The 21612-nt window shown below is 35.7% G+C and overlaps 1 protein-coding gene and 1 long non-coding RNA gene across 2 annotated transcripts in view; one reads left to right on the forward strand and one right to left on the reverse strand.

The window, feature by feature from the left end:
• Window positions 1-21612, reverse strand: part of LOC127866977 (uncharacterized) — a 344898-nt gene that overhangs the window by 228819 nt on the left and 94467 nt on the right. The window lies entirely within an intron of this gene.
• On the forward strand, window positions 17314-19351 carry LOC127866983 (uncharacterized). Its single transcript, XR_008043197.1, has 3 exons — window positions 17314-17598; window positions 18650-18754; window positions 19127-19351. It is a non-coding gene; the product is annotated as an uncharacterized LOC127866983 (long non-coding RNA).

The raw sequence follows: 21612 nt of genomic DNA on the forward strand, positions 1-21612 counted from the left end.
CGATCTTGCATTTCACTGTAAGTATTGGTCTTTTACGTTGTTATTTGTTCGTCGCAGACGGGCTTTTCGCCATGTCTGGGTCGTACAATAGTACAAACAACGATTATGAAAAAAGAAAATGGATTCTTATTCGTTTTAGTTGTATCGTTTTCCTTTTTACCGCGTGCCGTTCCATTGGTCATTCTGTGCAGCGCCATTGCGGTATTCCCGCATCGAAATATTAATAGGCGCAATCTAAATAATATCAGTGGGCCATTCGGGCGCATACATAATATAATTGGCGTATTACAAATTATATCGGTGGGGGATTTATTTTTCAAAAACAAAGCGACGGAATCGTACTGGTCTGCCGAGTGGAACATAACCGTTGCTTGGCTACCGCGGGCGCACTTTGTTGAATCCTGCACTTCCATTGGTTGATTGATGTCACATGTAGGCAAACTGTGGTCACGTCATCAGAAATGTTGAAAACGTTTGTCAGCATTTGTCGTTGCCTTCTTCGAACGGTTTTTTTTACAAAATGAAGTGTTTAAACATGTCAAAGTATAAAGCAGAAAAGGAGAGCAGCGAGGAACAAACTCTCCTACATTTGTTTTAACCAAAACTAAGGAAAAGTGAAAGGACTTCTGATCAGCAAGGTGGCAAATCAGCAGATGCTTAGGCCGAATCGAGTAGCGTCTGCTGGTTCAAGCGAACAAACGTAGAAACCTTCGGAAAAGGTAGATGATCATTTATTCCAGAAAGGTTGGGTAGAGAAATTTACGTGGATGTCATACGTTTACAAAAATTATTTTTGTTTTGTGACATTTGTAAAAAGCATAGTAAAAGTAACATGTTTGTTAACGGCTGTTCGAATTTTCTGACAAGTATTCATTATACTTTAACACTATACTTTATGCAGCTGGTGGCCCCTACAAAATCTTTAAATGGCCCACTTAATTTACGGCTGATGGGCAATTGGCCCACCAGCAATCTGGCCCAGAATGAACACTACCGGTTCTATTTCAATTAGTACAGTTGGGTCAGTTGTTTCTGATAAACAGGAGTCATTTACTTGTCTTACAATAAATACTTTCAATTTCAAGTGAAGCAAATATAATCGTTAAGTCCGTCCATCCATCATCTCGGTCACATCGAGTCATTTACCACTGTTTTTGAGCACAAATTGATGTTCTGTGACCCATTAATTTTGTTACAGGGTGGCAGCTAGGGACTGAATTAGCTCGCATACTCGCAAAATGCAAGCAAGATTTATTGATAGCGAGTTGAAAAATATAAAGCTTGCAATTTTCTGCGAGTAGAAATTTCAGATTTCTCAAACCTGTTTTTTCATAAATCCTTAAGAGTATCGAGAGATAATTACTTTCTATAATTACGACTGTCATTTTCAATATAAAAATATTGCTTGAATTAAACAATTAAAGTGGTAAAGAATTGCATGAACACATTTGGCTGTTATTGTTGTTGTTTAAGATTCAAGTGAAGCTACTCTAGAACCAGCTATGGTTTGCTAGACGCTTGCGGCTAATAAGCGTCTCGTTGATAGCGACCCAAGCAAAAAAAGATGTGAATGAATCGGTCTAACAAATCGTTAACAAATCAGTGATTTGTCCACGATTTGGTACAGATTGAAATCACATGCAAATGAGCTAATGAATCGCCAATCAATCGTAAACAAATCGGGATAAAATCAACTAAATAATGAATCTGTATTAAATTGGGTCTATTGAATTGGTAACAAATCGTAAATAAATAGGTATCAATATGTAAACAAGTATATTTTGTTACAAATAACTGTATAGAGCTGGTTTTGGAAAAACGTATGTCTCTTTCTACAGGGTTTTTTTATGGAAAGGGAAAGACGCTGGGTGAAAGGGGAAAATAGAGTGCAAAAGAGACATATTTGGAGAAAAAATAAAAACTGTTTTAATCAATGTCTATAACTCATCTACTCTGATTTCAGGCAGGTTTTTTGGGGGGTTGTGGGGATGGTGCCTTTAGCCCTTATGTGGGGGAAATTTTACGCACGACTTTATACTTTGGCGGGAAAATACTTACTCTCTCATTTTAACATTTGTACATGTTTGCACTATATTCATTGCTTTTTTTCATAATTTAGTACGTTTAACAATTACATTAGATTAAAATAGAATTGAGATATTATAATCATGAGAAACATCTTTCTATAAAAAAAAATAAAATTTAGGGGGAATTTTTTGGACCGGAAAGGGGAATAAACAGCCTAGTTTGGTGGAGGAAGAGGCCAATATTCAGCGTCTGTTATATAAGGTAAAAAACCATTCCCTAATGTTCTTAATCATCTAAGTGGTAATAAAAATTTCAGAGATAAACATTAAAAACGACGCATAATGTCGTTCGTAATATAGAATCCAAAATGGTATCTGAGCATGCGAGGTCATGCAGTTGAGACCACTATACTACTCAGCTTTGCATATGCGCAGACGTGATGTTAAAAATCTCTATACAAAGCTTTTTCTTTAATTTGACCTTGTGCAGACCTGTTTACTTCTACGGAGTGGCCGTAGTTACTACGGATTATTTGGCTAAACTATGCACTACGGATATGTACTGAAAAACTACGGATCCATTGATCAAAATGATCAAATTTCAGTTTTTAATCGTACTTTTGCTTATTTTCGGTCTTTGCAGGTAATTTATCAATCATAATCAGTTTGGCGCTTGCGTAGTAAGAAACATTTAAATTCAAGCCTCCCGGGGAACGAGTGCTGATCGAGCTTGTCGAGTCGTCACCGAACGACAACGGACTTGCGTATTGGTTCGCAAATTATGTCGAATATATACAATTTTATGTTTGTATCCAGTATACACATCTCTCTCTCTATTGCGGAGAATACCAACGATAGTCAATGTGTCGGGATTGGGCACGCCTGTTTTTACACACGTCCAAGGCGGCGGCAAGCAGACGAGAAATTGCAATTAACGGCGAAAATTATAAATGCCATTCAAATTAACAACAGATATCATATGGTCATAAGGGAAAACTGTAATGCGTGTGTCAATTAATGCAAAATACTACGTTTGAGATAAAAAAACTACAACAAATATTTATTAGAAATCTGAACAGTGAATGTGCGTCACGGAAACGAGTGTTGGAAAATTGGTGTTCAGTCTACTCACAAAGTTAATGCATTTATTATAATAAGATGAGTATCGTTCGAAAATGGAAAGAGACAAACATGATTTGATTTATATGTTAGTGGATCTGTGTTTACTCAGATTCATATGCATATTCTGCTTTATTATGTTTGTTACGCTGTACAGTTTAATGAAATAGCATTAAAATGAGGTTGTCAAGTGCAAGATATTGAAAGGTAAACAAATAAAGTATATTATTTTAACTCCATTTAATACATCATTAACACAACAAGAAAACTAAAGGGTGTTTGTCAATATTTGTTTATGTTTTCCCCTTATGATATTTAATTAAAAAAAATACTGAATTAAATTAATAGCTTCTTAAAGAGCTTATGATCAAATGGTGTATTTAAAAATCTATAGATTATTGCAAGTTTAATATGCATGTGGATGGATATTACCTAAATATTGTCTTCATCGTAAGAAGATGTTAAAGCAGCACTTTATAATATAAAAATGCTGTCAAACATGCACTTAAAAACAATTTTAATTCTGTTACTTACACTACGCGGCCCGCGATTTTTGCCTAAATCACCAATGACCCTGTTTGGGCCAAGGTGGCAAATTGCGGTGATTCACCGTGACAACACTCTTTGGGTGATTCCGCCGTGATTTCACTGCGACCATCTCGCGATAAAGATCAGCTATTGAATCATCGCAAAACACCGCGAATCGCCGTGATTTGCGTTGACTGCTATATTTAAATTTCAACTTATTAACTAATGTCATTATTATTGACGATCACATTATATCTCGAAAATGTATTCCAATATGAAAGTAAACACCGTACTTGCTGAATGTGGAATCCTGATTTGCAAACAATATCTTTATTTGTTGAAATAACAATTGTACAGTACGACTCACGCAAAACCAAAAGTTCGCGGCTACAGATTGTTTTGTTCTCGAAGTTTCTCCGCAGCCACAACGAGTATTCACTCCGAATCATGCCTTGGCACTCGGCGATAATTCGCGGATATCAGAAACAGGAACAGATACTAACCTGATATTTTTACTTCTACGCGATTGTTTTAACATTTCGTCAGCTTCTCTGCATACTTCATACAATTACCATCGCATGTCATCTGTCAATGATTTTGTAGGTCAGTAACCATATCGAAGAAATTTACATAGTTTAATCTCGGAAACGAGACTTGCTTTAAACGCTGAAATAAACGATATATATTTGCATAAAACTTGCTTAAATACACAGACGACACAAATATAAAAAATGTCGACCATTTGAATAAAATCATGGTTTATTTGTAAAATGAATACTTTCACTTCGTCCCGATTTTCAGGAAATGACTTACATGTGCATCTAAATTTAAATTTACACATTGCTTCAGATGATGTACGCGTCTCCAATCCCGATTGGGCTGCTAGATCTATTTAATAAAATAGTAGCATGTAAAATTCATTTGGTGGAACAATAGTAAACGTTTGTTTTTACTATTTCTTGAGCAATGTTGAACGGCATATACTTTTGAAAATGGAATCCGTGATCATTCAGAATTATCGTTATTTTAAACATTTCAAACATAGTTTGTTACTCTTAAAATTAGGCGGTGAATCGTTTGATTTGGTGGCATTCTGTTTCATTTTGGACCTCGTGCAATATTTCAGGTCATAATCTCTGTGCTTTATTTCTCGAACTTGTTAGTTTCTGACCACGTGTGCTACTAAAATGACTTCATTATCCCAGCGAAATTCTTTACTTAAACTCTTAAACAATGTATATAAATGGTGAAAAAGCATATTAAAAAAATGGTTAGATTCGGTGGAATATCGATTATAATTCGCTCGTGATCATAGAAAATATATATTTATGCCCCCCTTCGAAGAAGACGGGGTATATTGTTTTGCTCATGTCGGTCTGTTTGTCCGTCTGTCCTACAGATGGTTTCTGGATGATAACTCAGGAACGCTTAGGCCTAGGATCAGGAAACTTCATAGGTACATTGATCATGACTCGCAGATGACCCCTATTGATTTTGAGGTCACAAGGTCAAAGGCAAGGTCACGGTGACCCGAAATAGTAAAATGGTTTCCGGATGATAACTCAAGAACGCTTATGCCTAGGATCATAAAACTTCATAGGCACATTGATCATGACTTGCAGATGACCCCTATTGATTTTCAGTTCACTAGGTCAAAGGTCAAGGTCACGGTGACCCGAAATAGTAAAATGGTTTCCGGATGATAACTCAAGAACGCTTATGCCTAGGATCATGAAACTTCATAGGTACATTGATCATGACTCGCAGATGACCCCTAATGATTTTCAGGTCACTAGGTCAAAGCTCACGGTGACTCAACTTAGAAAAATGGTTTCCGGATGATAACTCAAGAACGCTTATGCCTATGATCATGAAACTTCATAGGTACATTGATCATGACTCGCAGATGACGCCTATTGACTTTCAGGTGACTAGGTCAAAGGTCACGGTGACCTGACAGAGTAAAATGGTTTATGGATGATATCACAAGAAAGCCTACCCCTAGGATCATAAATCTTCATAGGTACATTGATCATGACTCGCAGATGACCCCTATGATTTTCAGGTCACTAGGTTAAAAGTCAAGTGCCAAAAAACGTATTCACACAATGGCTGCCACTACAACTGACAGCCCATATGGGGGGCATGCAGTTTTAAAAACAGCCCTTGTTTCACTTGTGGCTGTGCCACTCGTGAAAATATTATTAATCAGGTTTTCCGAAGGAAAAAACTGGTTATTAGATTGGCGAATGCGGGCTGGCTGGCTGGCGGGCTGGCGGAACAAGCTTGTCCGGGCCATAACTATGTCGTTCATTGTCAGATTTTAAAATCATTTGGCACATTTGTTCACCATCATTGGACGGTGTGTCGCGCGAAATAATTACGTCGATATCTCCAAGGTCAAGGTCACACTTTGAGTTCAAAGGTCAAAAATTGCCATAAATTAGCTTGTCCTGGCCATAACTATGTCATTCATTGTGAGATTTTAAAATCATTTGGCACATTTGTTCACCATCATGGGACAGTGTGTCGCACGAAAGAATCGCGTCAATATCTCCAATGTCAAGGTCGCCACGACTAAAAAAAAATTAAAAAAAAAAAAATTACAAAGGGGGTTAATTTTTTTTGTTCATTTCAAAAGTTCAGTTTGAGTTTTCTCCCTTTATCAGATTTTTTTTTCACAATGAAAACCTGGTTTTGTGACAATTTTGTCCCTTGTTTAATATGATCACGAGTGAATTAAAATCGATAATCCATTGAATCAAACAAATATTCTCTATCAACATGTACAATATAAACCTATAATTTTTTTCTCAATAGAACCAAAACAATTATGAACAACAACAGAACTGGAAGTGCCCGTGGGAGACCAAAGAAACGACAGTTTCAAAAGAAAAAGGTAAGAATACTTACTTGACAACAGGGCATTTTTTATGATTTTGTGAAATGGCCCTGGCCCCCACACACCCCCCCCCCCCTCACTTAGTGAAAAAAATGAGTCGCGCACTATTCAAAATTATTTATAAGTGAGTTGCAAACGTCTGAAAATTGTGAAAAAACGAGTCGCGTACTCATGGCCGTCAATCCATTTTAGGGGAAGCGGGGGGCTACCCTCATCTTATAAGGGTGAATTTTTGCGGTGTTTCCCTTTTTGGGGATTTTTTTATAACATTTATACATGTTTGCACTGTATTCATTTTTTTTTCATAATTAAGTATGTTTGACAAGATTAAATTGAAATAGAACTGAGATATAATAATCATGAGACACATCTTTAAAAAAAAATAAAATAAATAAATAATAATCAGGGTGAATTTTTCCTCCTAAAAGGGGAACAAAGTATACTTTTCAGGTGGGAAACTGAATTCAGCCGCAGATTTGATAGATTGACGGCCCTGGTACTTGCACACATTGCAAAATTCAGATTGTTAAGAAAAAGTATAGTAAAAAAATGTTAAATGTTTGCATCATATTAAAATGTCTTCAAATAATGCATTAAAATACTAACTAGGGTTGCATATAGCAGTCCGCCAGTCTTCAGGTCACTAGGTCCAAGGTCACGGTGACCCGAAATAGTAAAATGGTTTCCGGATGATAACTCAAGAACGCTTAGGCCTAGGATCATGAAACTTCATATGTACATTGATCATGACTCGCAGATGACCCCTATTGATTTTCAGGTCACTAGGTCAAAGGTCAAGGTCACAGTGACCCGAAATAGTAAAATGGTTTCCGGATGATAACTCAAGAACGCTTATTCCTTGGATCATGAAACTTGATGGGTAGATTGATCATGACTCGCAGATGACCCCTATTGATTTTCAGGTCACTAGGTTAAAGTTCAAGGTCACGGTGACCCGAAATAGTAAAATGGTTTCCGGATGATAACTCAAGAACGGTACATTGATTATGCATGGCAGATGACCCCTATTGATTTTCAGGTCACTAGGTCAAGGTCACAGTGACAATAAAACATATTCACACATTGGCTGTCACTACAACGGAGAGCCCATACGGGGGGGCATGCATGTTTTACAAACAGCCCTTGTTATGTATTGCGCCCTTGCTAGATCTGTGAAATGTCCATGTAGAAATTTTAAAATGGCTGTCCACGGCCATTCCCTAAGAAAGAAAAAAGTCCACAGAAATGTTGTGCATGCTTGTCACTTGCCTAGTCTCATGTGCAGGGGTGCACTGCAACTATCAATATGTCAGAAAAATGATAAAGTAAAAGAACACAGAAATACTCATTATATTACTTGCTTTATAGTGTCAAAACATTCTTTCATGTATGGTTGATGTTTGATCTATTCTTTATATCATGTGCAACACTTCTTGAAATCAGATTTCAAGAAGTGTTGCACATGATATAATGACTTGAATGTATTTATACTTTAAAGGAATCTTTATTAACAAGACACTGTACTTTTATTTAAAGTTTACATAATATTCTTCTATTGGCATTATTGTAGATACATGTATAATCCAATTATCGGAGATATTTGTTAAATATCAAGATAGAACTGTTTTGCCCTTAAAATATTGAAATGTTTGATTTTGTTTTTATGCAAAAAGGTTGTATCTGAAAATCATATCAGTTTTTTTTCTGTTCATATCATCTACTTAATGTTATAAGTCATGTAACTGACATTTTTAGTTTTTCCCATTTTTGTGTTTATTAACTCACAGGGACAAAAAAACCTTTCTTTGAAGAAGCAGAATATGGCCGCTTCCCCTTATGAAGTAACCACCTTTTTCCCCTAATTTGACCAAATTTTTCCAAATACTGGAAAAATTCCCAACCAAAAATAATATTTAATCTTCGTATAAAAGTGACAATTGTTCACTTGTCGAGCCTTCTATTAGTCTGGAAAAACCCAGAGCCGTAAAAAGTCTCCTTGCGTGTATTCGTATTGGTTGAATATGCCTTTCATTACCGTATTAATCTTCTAGAGGGGTCTGCATATTGATCGAATTAGTTGTCACATTGTGCTTACCTCCCAAATCATGACGTAATTTTGTCATTTGTGACCAATCGGCAAATAAGGGAGCGAGCAGAGTTCAAAAGCTATAAATAGATTACATTAAAAGGCTATTAGGACAAAATATTTTCAGTCATGTGGATATTTTTTGAATATTATTGTATCAACTTAGAAATACCGGGTAAGTTATTCCTTTTTGTTCATTTATGGCGTCTGTTTCATGCGTTTGATTAGCTCTTATTTTTATGCCCCCCTTCGAAGAAGAGGGGGTATATTGCTTTGCACATGTCGGTCTGTCGGTCCGTCCACCAGGTGGTTTCCGGATGATAACTCAAGAACGCTTGGGCCTAGGATCATGAAACTTCATAGTTACATTGATCATGACTCGCAAATGACCCCTATTGATTTTGAGGTCACTAGGACAAAGGTCAAGGTCACGGTGGCCTGAAATAGTAAAATGGTTTCCGGATGACAACTCAAGAACGCTTATGCTAGGATCATGAAACTTGATAGGTAGATTGATCATGACTCGCAGATGACCCCTATTGATATTCAGGTCACTAGGTCAAAGGTCAAGGTCACGGTGACCCGAAATAGTAAAATGGTTTCCGGATGACAACTCAAGAAGTTGAAGAACGCTTATGCCTAGGATCATGAAACTTGATAGGTAGATTGATCATGACTTGCAGATGACCCCTATTGATATTCAGGTCAAAGGTCAAGGTCATGGTGACCCGAAATAGTAAAATGGTTTCGGGATGATAACTCAAGAACGCTTATGCCTAAGATCATGTAACTTGATAGGTAGATTGACCATGACTTGCAGATGATCCCTATTGATTTTCAGGTCACTAGGTCAAAGGTCAAGGTCACAGTGACCCAAAATAGTAAAATGGTTTCCCGATGATAACTCTAGAAAGCTTATGGCTAGGTTCATGAAACTTCATAGGTACATTGATCATGACTCGCAGATGACCCCTATCAATTTTCAGGTCACTAGGTCAAAGGTCAAGGTCACAGTGACAAAAAACGTATACACACAATGGCTGTCACTAAAACCCACTTAAATATATGAACATAACTTTTATATTGTATGTTTAGGTTATAGTTATATCCTATTGGCAATGCTGGCCTTTTTTATGCGCCCAGATCGAAAGATCGGGGGTATATTGTTTATGGCCTGTCTGTCATTCATTTATTGTGTGTGTCCCAAAACTTTAACCTTGGTTTGATAACTTTTGCAATATTGAAGATAGCAACTTTATATTTGGCATGCATGTTTATCTCATGGAGCTGCACATTTTGTGTGTCTCAGTCTGACAGATACTACATACTGGTATCATTGTTACAGTCTGACATGATACAAACTGGCACCATTGTCACCGTCTGACATGCTATGTACTCAACTGCCTATTGGTACCATTGTCACAGTCTGACATGCTACATTCTGGTTCCATTTTCACCGTTTGACATGATACATACTTGTACCATTTCCACAGTTTCACATTATACATACTGCCGGTACCATTGACACAGTCTGACATGTTAAAGTACTGGTTCCATTGCAATAGTCTGACATGCTACACACTTGTATTTAGAGCTGCAGATAACATTTTGGTCAAATTCTAATTTTACTCGCAATTTTTTTGGAGCAGCAAGATAAGAAAATGAAGTCAAAAATTTCTGTCATACTTAATGTTTCAGGAAGAAAGACCAGATGATGTTATTAAGAAGGATAAGTATATGGTTGTTCATTGTACCACACAGGAAAGTATAGAAATATCCAATGCTAATACAAATGCTAATAAAACAAAAAGAAATATTTTAACTTTAGAAAATTTGCTTAGTCTTGGCCCCATTAATGTTCTCTCCGTCACAACTGAGTTAGGTCAACAGGATTCTGTTCTTGGACCCTGGGAGTATATAAATTCAAAAAACTGCATCGTTAAGTATACCATTCAGGGCTCAGACATCAGTCATTCAATTCGTCTTGATAGCATGTTAACAAGAGGAATACCAATTACAGAAAGATCATCTCTAGCTTTTCGTTGGTATTCATGGATTCGAATGAAAGCCATAGCAAATCAAAAACAAATGTCAATAAACTCAGTGCTGACGAATGAGGGTCAATTTTTATCACTTCTACACGAAGTTAATCTTTATTACACTAAAAATTCAAAAACTTGTAGAGATGAAGGTTTAGAGCCTAATCGTGGACCACAATCCCATGAAGATGCTTTCAATTTAGAGCGCATTCATTATTATGGAACGGGTACAATAAAATACTACAGAAAAACAACTTTCTTACAGCTAGTTGGAATTAAATATGGAGAAAATGTAAAGGCTGAATATTTGGTAGAGCCAACAACAAGACTAATAAGTAGCGCAGACTATGAGGAAATCTTGAAGGACGTTCATACGGAACTTGTCGACAATTATTCAAGACACATGAAGATGTTAGAGAACTTTGCTGGTCCTCAATGTAATGAGGAACGTATAAATCTTAAAAAGATCAACTACGATGTAAAATTTACATCTGCCTCTTCTAAGGCAAAACAGGATCTAAAGACAGACTTACCACTACAAAAAGTATTAGAACCAACAGAAGCCGACACAAGTGAATTTTACCTTAGAAAATGCAATCTTTGCAGCAAAGTCCGATGGTTACCCGTCTGTAGATCTGCCGTGGAATCATATGGAATTCTATGGAAATCGTTAGATGGAATTCCGTGGAGTATTGGCACTAACTTTCCATCCGATTCCATGCAATCAATGGAAAAGTGAAAAAAAAACAGAAGGGGGACTTGATATGGGATGGAATTCCATAAAATGCCGTGGAATTCCACAGAATTCCGTGGCATCTCATATAATGCCGTGGAATTCCATATAATGCCGTGGAATTCCATAGAATGCCGTGGAATTCCATAGAATGCCGTGGAATTCCATAGAACGCCGTGGAATTCCATGGAACGCCGTGGAATTCCATGGAACGCCGTGGAATTCCATGGAATGCCGTGGAATTCCATAGAATGCCGTGGAATTCCATAGAATGTCGTGGAATTCCGTGAAAAGCTATGGAATTTAATAAAAAGCTGGAATAAAATAGAAAAAAAAACAGATTATAGATCAAAGGCATTTAATTGATTTTGAAAAACAAATGTGAATGTAACTAAAGGTTCCATCATAGAAGTTAAACAAGAACAAGATCTGGCATCAATCATTAACCACACACATGCAGTCACAGTACATATTCAAAAATGAGTGGTTTTAAATTTTCATAAAGTACCAACTCTCTTAACCACAGGCATGCATGCACACATTCAAAAACACATCCATAAACATGCACGCATATACAGGTGAGAACAGAAAAACTTATAAAAGGCACAATATAAAACATAGAAGTAGAATTTTACATTTCTCTTATGACAAGTATACTTCCTTTCTCACATATGTTCATAAACACACACAATTACATGCACACACACATCACGCACAATTGTTCTAGAGTTTTTTCTCATAAATTTTAACGTTCAACAACTGTTCCTTATTAATTCTAGAACACTTTCAGTACGATTACAGAAGTTCAGTTCTAGTTGATGTGTTCCAGTACAATTCTTGAAAAGTTCCGAAGGTTAACTTCAAATATTTAAGTCTGAAACCAACTTTCTAGAAAACAAATTCCCATGCAGACAGCCGATATTCAAGTACTGAGCATAGTTAATAATAATACATAACAAATTAACAACTGTTGTAAATTTGTTATTTATTATACTATGCTCAGTACTGTTGAACACGGACTTAATTCAATTATCCAAGTTTCAAATTCCTAAATTAAAAAAAACAACAAATAAATTAAGACAAAAAACAAACGCAAAATACAATGCACAAAATAAATAACTGGTCTTTTTTATACAAGAAGTAACCAAAATAAAACATGTCACCAGCCACAGACTGCCAGGCTTAACACAGAGGCTTAAAATGTTTGTCCAAGTCTTCCACTGTCATTTTCCTTTTCTTCTGAGAATATTGAACACCAGTCACTGCCTCCGGGTCCTTTTTGGTATGAGGTACATTGTATACTGCTCTACAGAATAAAAAATCATAAAAATGTCTAAAGCAAAGAGTTATTTACATTTAAACTATAACAAGAGATTGCAAAGCAATATGGTCCCCTACCTGTTAAACTTCACTTTTTTAAGTTTGTTAAATATATTTGTTGCCATAGCAACCAGAATTCTTGCATTATAAACAACATGAAATGACGTGCAAAATGTCCTTATTGTCATCTGTTCATGTTTCAAGTTTCATGAAAAAATACTTAGAACTTTTAAAGTTATCCCAGGATCCAGAAAAGTGTAAATGACTTAGACTAATATATTGAATTCCAAAAAGACAAAATACTTTCAGGTGGTTAACATTAAATTATTTATCTAGCCCAGGGCATGACAATATTTACCATGAATTTGTGGCCCTGTAAGTCCTCTAGGTAAATGCGCTTAAAGAGCCGCTTTGCTGTTGGATTATTTCCCTGCCAAACTCTGCAGTATCTTCCATCAACTGGTCAATGGTAATTAAAGCACATAATGAAAATGTATAGGGAACGTAATTCATGAATTGTTTTAAATATTAAGTTGTTAAATGGTCTTTAGAAAGAGAACTAAAAACGAAGTGAATACATCGCAAAGCACTAAGCATAACTTAATTTGTTGGTATGATTAGTACAAATTTATTATTGCTATAATTAGAATGATTTGTAATTCTATTGGTATGAAAATGCACACTCAGATACCTAAAAACCAATTCCATTGGTTTAATTTTTTATTTACAAGCAAATACGTTGAATTGATATCCCCCGCCAACATGCTTCTGGACACATAAGTATTATATTTGACACTCAAACAAGCATTTTTTAAAGATACAAAGGGCCATAACCCCGTTTTTAACAGATGGTGTACAATTCCATTTGGCGTGCATCATCCTCTTATCCATATATATACTCGAACCAGGTTTCAATGAAATTCGCCAAAGCACTTCCAGGATATGGCCTTGGACACACAAAAAGCATTTTTTCAAGATACAAAGGGCCATTACTCTGTTATTAACGAATGGTGTACAATGCCATTTGGCATGCATCATCCTCTTATCCATATACATACTCATACCAAGTTTCAGTGAAATCTGCCAAAGCACTTCCAAGATATAACTACGGACGGATGGAAAGACGGACAGACGGAAGGATGGAAGGACAAACAGACAACGCCAAAATAATATCCCTCCGCCTATGGCGGGGGATAATAATAAACATTAACACCATTAATGAGCATTGAGTGCTCAACATGCACAGTAAAAAACTTCCTTAGCCTGCAGTTCCATAATCTTACATGATAAAATTCCTATACTACATTCAACGTTATTAATTTCTCCACATAGGTCTTATTACTTCCTTTTTCAACCTGCAAACTCCACTAAGTGAAAATTTGGGTGACAGCTGCTTTTAAACTAATATTTGCCATACTAAAACCTCAAATATCACATTAAAAGGTCTACAATAATGTCATAAGAAGATTAAATTTAAAGGAATATTTAGAAATAATAAAAATCACAAACCTTCAGTTGTTGTTCTATTCCTAGACAGACTGCTCAAACACTGTATGCATCACTCTTTAGCAATATTTCATGTCACTTTCCAAATGATATAAATACATAAATATTTTAAGAAAGTGTTTTTAATGGAAAAACTAATGACTCTTCTGTTTGTTAAATGTCTTTAACTTTATTTTAACAAGTTAAACCAGTACATTGTCCACCATGTTTCATGTTTCAATCTAACAGGTAAACTTTCTGTATTTGAATTCAGCCAATTAGAAAAGGCTGTTATATCTTATAACCAATAGATTTGCAGCAAACATACCCAACATCTGATGTACAACACATGCTTGGCTTATCAGATAGATTGTTATTAATGACAACCTGGACTGGCTGAGTTTGATATTGAGAAAAAACAGTGTGTATACCACTTGGACAGGGTTAAGGAATTTAAACTTGTAGAAATTGCTTTGAAAGTAACAACTACTCCTACTTCTGCAGAACTACTACTTTAATTACTACAGCATCAACAACACCACCAACAACAACAACAGCAACAATAACAGCAGCAACAACAGCAGCAGCAACAACAACAGCAGCAACTGCAGCAGCAACAACTGCTACTACAGCAACAACTGCTACTATTGCTACTTCTATTGCTACTACTATTGCTACAGAAACTGTTAATGCTACTACTTCTACTACTACTACTACCACCACAACCTCTACTGATATAAAAAAACACTACTGCTACTACACCAATTACTACAACAACAACACCTAATACAACAACAACAACTACTACTACTAAAACAGCTACTACAACTACTACTGCTGCTGCTGCTGTCGCTACTATGAAGTCTATTATTTTGGCTATTTGTAAGTGTAAGGTGTTCTATATGTGTTCTTATTCCCCATAAGAACTTTTGTAGAACTTACTGGTTCTTAAAGCATTCTAGATGTGTTCTAGAACTACATTTTAAAACATTTTTAGAAATTTTTGACCATATTTTGTCCTTGAAATGTTCTAAAAAGGTTCTTGAAATTATTGGAACAGTTTCAGTCCTAAGCCATTTTCCACAAATGTTCTGGATTTATTCTAAAAAAACTGTTTTGGAACAATTCCAGAACGTACGTTTTAGAACACAAATAAGGAACAGTTCCAGAACTGTTCCAATTTCTAGAACAAATTTATAATTATCTTTATTGCATTTTCTTTTAAATACAAAATACATGATGCAAATAAATTCATACATGTATTAAACTACAAATACATTTCAGACGACCAGCGAAAATTTTCTAAGTTATTTTCCATTGATTTCCATCCAAGAAAATGTATAAGTTATTTTCCATAACGATTTCCGTTGAAAAAAATGGCTAAGTCCAACTTTCCATGGTGTTTTCCATACATTCCGTGGAAATGCATGGAATTTTAGTCAAGATTCCGTGGAATTCCATAACAGCTTCAGATGGAAAATTGGCAAGTGGATGGAATTCCATCAAATTCCATGGATTTCCATCGATTTCCGTAGAATTCCATAATATTTTCTATGGAATTCCATAGAAAAGTGCTAATGACTATGGCAGATCTACAGACGGGTAGGAAATAGAGCAGCTGAAAAGTTTGTCTTGGGCTCATATGTATATGGTAACCTTCATAAACAAGTACAATTCTCCTGCAATCTGCTTCATGGCACTTCATGTGAGGAGGAAAATGACATTATTCCTCTTCCTTGTTCTGGACCAAGTCCACAACTATGGGTAGCATACAACAGTCTGCACGAGTCAAACCCGTCTGTAGATCTGCCATAGTCATTAGCACTTTTCTATGGAATTCCATAGAAAATATTATGGAATTCTACGGAAATCGATGGAAATCCATGGAATTCCATCCACTTGCCAATTTTCCATCTGAAGCTGTTATGGAATTCCACGGAATCTCGACTAAAATTCCATGCATTTCCACGGAATGTATGGAAAACACCATGGAAAGTTGGACTTAGCCATTTTTTTCAACGGAAATCATTATGGAAAATAACTGATACATTTTCTCGGATGGAAATCAATGGAAAATAACTTAGAAAAATTTCGCTGGTTGTCTGAAATGTATTTGTAGTTTAATACATGTATGAATTTATTTGCATCATGTATTTTGTATTTAAAAGAAAATGCAATAAAGATAATTATAAATTTGTTCTAGAAATTGGAACAGTTCTGGAACTGTTCCATATTTGTGTTCTAAAACGTATGTTCTGGAATTGTTCCAAAACAGTTTTTTTAGAATAAATCCAGAACATTTGTGGAAAATGGCTTAGGACTGAAACTGTTCCAATAATTTCAAGAACCTGTTTAGAACATTTCAAGGACAAAATATGGTCAAAAATTTCTAAAAATGTTTTAAAATGTAGTTCTAGAACACATCTAGAACGCTTTAAGAACCAGTAAGTTCTACAAAAGTTCTAATGGGGAATAAGAACACATATAGAACACCGTACACTTACAAATAGCCAAATAGACTTCATAGTAGCGACAGCAGCAGCAGCAGTAGTAGTAGTAGCTGTAGATGTAGTAGTTGTATTAGTAGTAGTAGTTGTTGTTGTTGTAGTAGGTGTTGTTGTAGTAATTGATGTAGTAGCAGTAGTGTTTTTTATATCAGTAGAGGTTGTGGTGGTAGTAGTAGTAGTAGAAGTAGTAGCATTAACAGTTTATGTAGCAATAGTTTTAGCAATAGAAGTAGCAGTAGTAGCAGTTGTTGCTGTAGTAGCAGTTGTTGCTGCTGCTGTTGCTGCTGTTGTTGTTGCTGCTGTTGCTGCTGTTATTGTTGCTGTTGTTGTTGGTGGTGGTGTTGTTGATTATGTAGTAATTAAAGTAGTAGTTCTGCAGAAGTAGGAGTTGTTGTTACTTTCAAAGCAATTTCAACAAGTTTAAATTCCTTAACCCTGTCCAAGTGGTATACACACTGTTTTTACTCAATATCAAACCCATCCAGTCCAGGTTGTCAAATAACAATCTATCTGATAAGCCAAGCATGTGTTGTACATCAGATGTTGGGAATGTTTGCTGCAAATCTATTGGTTATAAGATATAACAGCCTTTTCTAATTGGCTGAATTCAAATACAGAAAGTTTACCTGTTAGATTGAAACATGAAACATGGTGGACAATGTACTGGTTTAACTTGTTAAAATAAAGTTAAAGAAATTTAACAAACAGAAGAGTTCATTAGTTTTTCCATTAAAAACACTTTCTTAAAATACTTATGTATTTATATCATTTGGAAAGTGACATGAAATATTGCTAAAGAGTGATGCATACAGTGTTTGAGCAGTCTGTCTAGGAATAGAACAACAACTGAAGGTTTGTGATTTTTATTATTTCTAAATATTCCTTTAAATTTAATCTTCTTATGACATTATTGTAGACCTTTTTATGTGATATTTGAGGTTTTAGTATGGCAAATATTAGTTTAAAAGCAGCTGTCACCCAAATTTTCACTTAGTGGAGTTTGCAGGTTGAAAAAGGAAGTAATAAGACCTATGTGGAGAAATTAATAACGTTGAATGTAGTATCGGAATTTGATCATGCAAGGTTATGGAACTGCAGGCTAAGGAAGTTTTGTACTGTGCATGTTGAGCACTCAATGCTCATTAATGGTGTTAATGTTTATAATTATCCCCCGCCATAGGCGGAGGGATATTGTTTTGGCGTTGTCTGTCCGTCCTTCCATCCTTCCGTCTGTCCGTCTTTCCATCCGTCCGTAGCCATATCTTGGAAGTGCTTTGGCAGATTTCACTGAAACTTGGTATGAGTATGTATATGGATAAGAGGATGATGCATGCCAAATGGCATTGTACACCATTAGTTAAGTACAGAGTTATGGCTCTTTGTATCTTGAAAAAATGCTTTTTTGTGTGTCCAAGGCCATATCCTGGAAGTGCTTTGGCGGATTTCATTGAAACCTGGTTCGAGTATATATATGGATAAGAGGATGATGCATGCCAAATGGAATTGTACACCATCTGTTAAAAACGGGGTTGTGGCCCTTTGTATCTTTAAAAAATGCTTGTTTGAGTGTCAAATATAATACTTATTTGTCCAGAAGCATGTTGGCGGGGGATATCAATTCAACGTATTTGCTTGTAAATAAAAAATTAAACCAATGGAATTGGTTTATAGGTATCTGAGTGTGCATTTTCATACCAATAGAATTACACATCATTCTAATTATAGCAATAATAAATTTGTACTAATCATACCAACAAATTAAGTTATGCTTAGTGCTTTGCGATGTATTCACTTCGTTTTTAGTTCTCTTTCTAAAGACCATTTAACAACTTAATATTTAAAACAATTCATGAATTACGTTCCCTATACATTTTCATTATGTGCTTTAATTACCATTGACCAGTTGATGGAAGATACTGCAGAGTTTGGCAGGGAAATAATCCAACAGCAAAGCGGCTCTTTAAGCGCATTTACCTAGATCGAGGACTTACAGGGCCACAAATTCATGGTAAATATTGTCATGCCCTGGGCTAGATAAGTTATTTAATGTTAACCACCTGAAAGTATTTTGTCTTTTTGGAATTCAATATATTGGTCTTAGTCAGTTACACTTTTCTGGATCCTGAGATAACTTTAAAAGTTCTAAGTATTTTTTCATGAAACTTGAAACATGAACAGATGATAATAAGGACATTTTGCACGTCATTTCATGTTGTTTATAATGCAAGAATTCTGGTTGCTATGGCAACAAATATATTTAACAAACTTAAAATAGTGAAGTTTAACAGGTAGGGGACCATATTGCTTTGCAATCTCTTGTTATAGTTTGAATGTAAATAACTCTTTTCTTTAGACATTTTTATGATTTTTTATTCTGTAGAGCACATGTGAGCAGTATACAATGTACCTCATACCAAAAAGGACCCGGAGGCAGTGACTGGTGTTCAATATTCTCAGAAGAAATGGAAAATGGCAGTGGAAGACTTGGACAAACATTTTTTTTAACTAGCCTCTGTGTTAAGCCTGGCAGTCTGTGGCTGGTGACATGTTTTATTTTGGTTACTTCTTGTATAAAAAGACCAGTTATTTATTTTGTGAATTGTATTTTGTGTTTGTTTTTTGTCTTAATTTATTTGTTTTTTTTTAATTTAGGAATTTGAAACTTTGATAATTGAATTAAGTCCGTGTTCAACAGTACTTAGCATAGTATAATAAATAACAAATTTACAACAGTTGTTAATTTGTTATGTATTATTATTAACTATGCTCAGTACTTGAATACTGGCTGTCTGCATGGGAATTTGTTTTCTAGAAAGTTGGTTTCAGACATAAATATTTGAAGTTAACCTTCGGAACTTTTCTAGAATTGTACTGGAACACATCAACTAGAACTGAACTTCTGTTATCATACTGAAAGTGTTCTAGAATTAATAAGGAACAGTTGTTGAACGTTAAAATTTATGAGAAAAAACTCTAGAACAATTGTGCGTGATGTGTGTGTGCATGTAATTGTGTGTGTTTATGAACATATGTGAGAAAGGAAGTATACTTGTCATAATAGAAATATAAAATTCTACTTCTATGTTTTATATTGTGCCTTTTATAAGTTTTTCTTTTCTCACCTGTATATGCGTGCATGTTTATGGATGTGTTTTTGAATGTGTGCATGCATGCCTGTGGTTAAGAGAGTTGGTACTTTATGAAAATGTAAAACCACTCATTTTTGAATATGTACTGTGACTGCATGTGTGTGGTTAATGATTGATGCCAGATCTTGTTGTTGTTTAAATTCTATGATGAAACCTTTAGTTACATTCACATTTGTTTTTCAAAATCAATAAAATGCCTTTGATCTATAATCTGTTTTTTTTTCTATTCCAGCTTTTTATTAAATTCCATATCTTTTCACGGATTTCCACGGCATTCTATGGAATTCCACGGCATTCTATGGAATTCCACAGCATTCTATGGAATTCAACGGCGTTCTATGGAATTCCACGGCGTTCTATGGAATTCCATGGCATTCTATGGAATTCCACGGCATTCTATGGAATTCCACGGCATTATATGGAATGCCACGGAATTCTATGGAATTCCACGGCATTTTATGGAATTCCATCCCATATCAAGTCCCCCTTCTGTTTTTTTTCACTTTTCCATTGATTGCATGGAATCGGATGGAAAGTTAGTGCCAATACTCCACGGAATTCCATCTAACGATTTCCATAGAATTCCATATGATTCCACGGCAGATCTACAGACGGGAAGCTTCCACCAGTTGCTTTTGTGTTCAAAACAATAAGTGAAGTTAGTGCAGGTGTTGAGCATGTTCAAATAATGGCAAAATATGCATGCATGAGTCAAGAATTTGACATAATCAAAGGCAAGGCAGTATACACTCAGTCTCTGCCTTCGGCATGTGTGAAGTTTGTTCAATCTTTGACTACTGGTCGATTTAAGTCTTGTAAAGAAATACCTACTTTGAAAAAAGGAAAGCTTAATATAACAAAACCACGCGAAGCTCTTGTTTGTCAATCATGGTTAGATCATAGCGAGCTGTCATCTGAAGACCCATCTGCTCAGCACACTGTCCTAAATCTAAGTGGAATTCGTGATCTCCATGCAACATATGGTGCCATGAAGATGATCCATTGCTCTCAATGTGGAATGTGTTCACCTGGCTTTGAAGCAGATGCAGCTCATTGTATAAACGTCCCTGAAGCTGGCCAACAGATTCCACTGTCAAACTCTTTTCTTCTGCAAGCTTTAAAGCAGTCTCAGGTCTTAGCAGGGTCTAGTGTCACTCTCGACTCAGCATTTTCAAGTGCTAGAGTTTATAATGATGAAACAGTAACAGGGGTATGTACAAATTGTTCAAAATTGTGTAAAATTGATGATGGAATTGTAACATTGCTGCACAAAAAGTCTGCTGGTGAAGAGAGTTCTCAGGGAACCACTGTTGATAGTCAGCAATCTATTGATGACAATATTTCAAATATAAACCCTTACGGTCCTGAAAATCTGATGGCTCTTGATGTTTTTCAAGATGAGGCCTCATATCAGCATGAAATGTTCATGGACACTTTATCTCAGGCTGAAAAACTTGTTCTGTCACCGATCCATGCTGTAATAGTTATATTGCGTTCTCGAACAAATAATATCCCATTCTCCAGATATGGATCAATATCTTTTGCGATAAAAGAACCAGTCAAAACTAAAGCTCTTCCATGGCACACTTTCCAAAAGTTACCATTTGTTATCATGGTCTCTAAGCAAGAAGATGGGAGCATTAATGAAGCTAAAATTAATATGGCAAAGATTGTTCATGCAAAAGAGCTTATGGAGCGTGAAGTGACTTGTCCTGTA

This window comes from Dreissena polymorpha, chromosome 2 (assembly GCF_020536995.1).
Source record: "Dreissena polymorpha isolate Duluth1 chromosome 2, UMN_Dpol_1.0, whole genome shotgun sequence".
In the NCBI taxonomy this organism is placed as follows: Eukaryota; Metazoa; Mollusca; class Bivalvia; order Myida; family Dreissenidae; genus Dreissena; species Dreissena polymorpha.